Source organism: Poecilia reticulata, linkage group LG3, assembly GCF_000633615.1.
Source record: "Poecilia reticulata strain Guanapo linkage group LG3, Guppy_female_1.0+MT, whole genome shotgun sequence".
Classification (NCBI taxonomy): Eukaryota; Metazoa; Chordata; class Actinopteri; order Cyprinodontiformes; family Poeciliidae; genus Poecilia; species Poecilia reticulata.
In genome coordinates this window covers 27,814,791-27,818,630 of record NC_024333.1, presented here as the reverse complement: position 1 = coordinate 27,818,630, position 3,840 = coordinate 27,814,791, and the positions used below count along the sequence as shown (strand labels likewise).

Here is a 3,840-nt window from a genome sequence, read left to right as displayed (position 1 = left end):
ACTTTGCAGCCAGATGGAGGAGTTTGTTTTAAGCAAATAATTCCTTAATATTGGCAAAAAAGTAAGAGTTTTAAGTGAAATAATCTGCCAGTGGAGCTAGTACTTTTTAAAAATCAATACTAAGGAATTATTAACTTTAAACAAGCTCATATTTGATGCTAAAGAGTTACTTGTTGATTTTGTCTTACTTCAAGTGAGCTAAGACATTTGCACTAGGAACTAGACCAAAACAATTTGGTAAGATTTTGTGTTTTTGCAGAGCAGTAACGGTAAGATACTGGATTAGTGTCAGAACTACATATGCAAACTTATTTTCCTGCACCTTATTTTGAAATCACTCCTCAAGGTGTTTAAGTAAGTCATTATTTTAAATTTAAACAACAAAACTTATTTCGAAATCAGTTTGATAACATCGAGGGACTCTTAAAATTTCCACAGTTTTAATAAATTATGCCCTAGCAGCTGTTTAATCCTCTGTTCTGTTCTTGTGCAGAATAACACATATATTTACCACAGAGATCACTTATTAATTGTTCTTTGTTTGGGAAATATGTAGTGTTTTTTGGTGTTGAATCCTAAAACACATAGTGGCATTGTTGTCAGTTGCTATGGAAACGACTCTACGTGTACATAGGCTGATACAGAGGGTATTAAATTAATAATATCTGCATTTCCAACTTTCATTGAGTTGACAGAATTATTCTACATCGGCAGTGCTGCTATAGATGACGTGTAAAATAGTCTTTTTGCTCTCAAACGTTGTGCGCATGTGCAAAATATGTAAACAGTACCATGAAAGGTGTCTATATTTGTAAATCTGATTATGATTAGGTCAGTGCCTCACCAGCTAACCTCACCTCATGTCACTGCTGAAGAATAAAATGAATAATAAAATAACTCCTCTAGAAAAAGTTTGCATCATTTAATAACAGCTTAATTAAACATTCCTGGTTCCATAGAAATGAGTAAAAATAATTTAATACAATACTTTGGACTGTTATTATTGAATTAGTAAGGCTATCATATTTGATGAYGCAAACCTTCTTTTCTGTTTAATTTGATGTAATATTATCAGTGAAAATGTAAGAATAAAGTATTGAATGACATATTTTAGCATTACTAACACATTATAACTTTTGTCAGATATTACTATAACATTTTCAGAGACCTTTTGTCATTWAAATTTTTTCAAAGGTTTTACACAATAGATTTTAATTTCAACAATGAAAATACATATTTTTTGCACTTCCTATTTTATCTGCAGGTGATTCTTATGTTAATGTTTTTAAGATAATTCTTTTTCATAGCTTTATGTTACCCTATAAAAAATGTTTAAAAAATTAAAGTGCTGTTGTAGAAATTTTATGAAGGAATGAGAATCTGTTTCAATAGTAAGAGAAAGATTAATCTTTGTCTTTAAGTTTCTTTATTCGAAGGCAAAAGCGTTCGAAGACCCGTCTCACTGATTGCAGTCAGGAGAAGAGCCCTGAGCAACACACATCACATCGTTTATAGTCACAGCAAGACAAAGACCCTCCCAAAGTCTGATGTTATCTCTACTGCCAGATGGCCACAGAGACACCCTGACCCCCTCCTCATGAACTATCCCTCACCTCTTGGAGGAGATGATATTATGGCAGGATGGAGATCTGATAAGGATTTTAGGAGGAACTTCTAACACTTCTTTGTCAGTTCATGGGGTCAGGTCAAACAGAGTACAAACTACTTTCCACACATCAGTCCTTTAAGACAATTATCAGATCAAGCATTTTACCCAAGATATCTTCAGGTCTCATAGCTGCGGAAACATCTAAACATTATCTGCAAACTTATGGAAAACTTATGGAATGGAAAAACACATCTTACAGAAATACAAAATACAGCAGATATAATCAGTAAATAAATGGTAAAAAGTATCATCAGTTCCATCAAAGAAAGAAATAAGACTAAAAACAAAATTTTCTATCACAGTGCAAAAGAGGAAATATTTTTTAATCATTTTTATGTTGAATTTATGGCAAGTAGAAGCTACCATTAATTAGTTTAACCAGTTTTTAAATATTTTCTTAAAACTTCTTTCATTCCAAATTTTGACTTTTAAAATGTTCTTAATTACATAACTTTTTATTTCTTTGTATGTTTATTTAAAATGTGATGTTTTTTTCCCATTTTTACATTAGCATTTTACTTGTTAACGGCTGTATTATGTGACTTCTGTTTTATTATTTTTGTGCAMAGCTCTTTGGTCGTGTTGCAGTTTAAAGTTCTCTAGAACTATATCAGGAATAGTAACTCCAGAGCTGCAGAGTTTAGATGCTGCATATACATTTCTGATGTAAAATAAATTCAAAAACTTAATAAATTACTTCAGGTGTTTCTCTTCATGTGAGTTAAAACTCATGTCACATTTTTAGACTCAGTTCAGGGAAACTGAACAAACTGAACCATGAATGTAAAGACAATCATCCAGAAAATGTTTCTTTTTCATGCATTTAGTGACTTATTTTTCATTTCTGAGGTGAAGATTTTTTTTTCAGGTGAAGAGAAAGCTCCAATAAGGAGGTGAAAATCAGGTGAGAAAAAACGAAACAATTAATTTATTCTTATTCTATAAACATGTGGATCAAACTGATGAAGATAAAATTATAAGATTATATGTGAGAAGAAATTTGATGAGAATWTTATTTCACGATAGTTTTTTTATTGAATCCCAGTTCTTTGTTTAATCCACCCCACATATTTACACACATCCATGATTGCAGCTGGTCTCTGACATGCATCTTCTCCACTAGCATAAATCACTCCATAAATCTTGCCGTTGTATATCGCTGCTCCACCACAGTCGCCCTGTAAAAAAATGTATATCAATATATTTATGTTGTAAAACAGAAAAGTCTTCTAATTTCTGTAGAGCGATATTCAAGAAACAAACTTACATGGCATATATCCTTGTTCGGTCTTACAGCATAGAACATAAACCCATGACTCGGCACAACGAGGGAAACAGCAACAACATTCATGTCGACACACTGAAGATGTGATGGAATAGGAGCATCAATCACTGTAGAGAAACATAAAAATTATAAAAATGTTCTTCACTCAACCTTTACTGTAGAGACAGAAACAAATATTTTATTCTCATAACTTCAATATTTCTCTCACATCGCCGATTATTGGGCCCGGTTGTCGTTGCTCCCTCTCCTGCCAGCTGAACAACACCGCCTCTAAAACACAATAAGAATAAAATGCAAAAATACAGGACAACAATGTAGAAAATTAATTGTTATGAAAAACAATGAAAGAACTGAAAATAAATCCATGAAGGACTTCATCCTCTGACACAGGAGTGTCCACCTCCAGTCCTCAGTGACGGCATCCTGCGTCCTTTACATGTGTCTCTGGTCCAACACACCTGAGCTAAACGGGTTCTGGTTCTGCTGGTGGCCTGATTACCTGACTCAGGTGTGCTGAAGCAGAGGCAGCAGGACTGGAGGAGCAGGACAGAAAACCTGAAGTCAGGTTTCGGATAAGAGAAGGAATTACCTTCTAAGATGACGCCTGCAGTCTGGTAGCCGAGCAACTGGGACATCTGTTACTGGTGTATGAAGCTTCAGTAACATGATGCCATGCTGGCGGTTGTCATGAGTATAAATCACAGGATCATGTCGGATTACCTGATTGTAATGTATAACCGTCCGTGGATGAACTTTTAACATTGCTACGACAGTCCTGCAGGAAAGGTTAGATTTTATTGAAGATACAGAAAACCTGATCATCGGCAGATAAAAGTGTATTTATGTCTCTTACCTACCATCCTGGCTCTGACGTCCAGCATAGAGT

The 3,840-nt window shown here is 34.3% G+C and overlaps 1 protein-coding gene and 1 long non-coding RNA gene across 3 annotated transcripts in view; one reads left to right on the top strand and one right to left on the bottom strand.

Annotated features, from left to right (window-relative positions):
• Nucleotides 1-3,840, top strand: part of LOC103462791 (glandular kallikrein-like) — an 81,978-nt gene that overhangs the window by 61,972 nt on the left and 16,166 nt on the right. The window lies entirely within an intron of this gene.
• Nucleotides 3,031-3,837, bottom strand: LOC103462787 (uncharacterized). Of its 2 annotated transcripts, none has more exons than XR_533396.1 (4): nt 3,808-3,837; nt 3,675-3,729; nt 3,163-3,224; nt 3,031-3,061 (listed from the first exon to the last, which is right to left on the bottom strand). It is a non-coding gene; the product is annotated as an uncharacterized LOC103462787 (long non-coding RNA). The 2 variants fall into 2 exon arrangements; XR_533397.2 differs by having other exon boundaries at nt 3,812-3,834.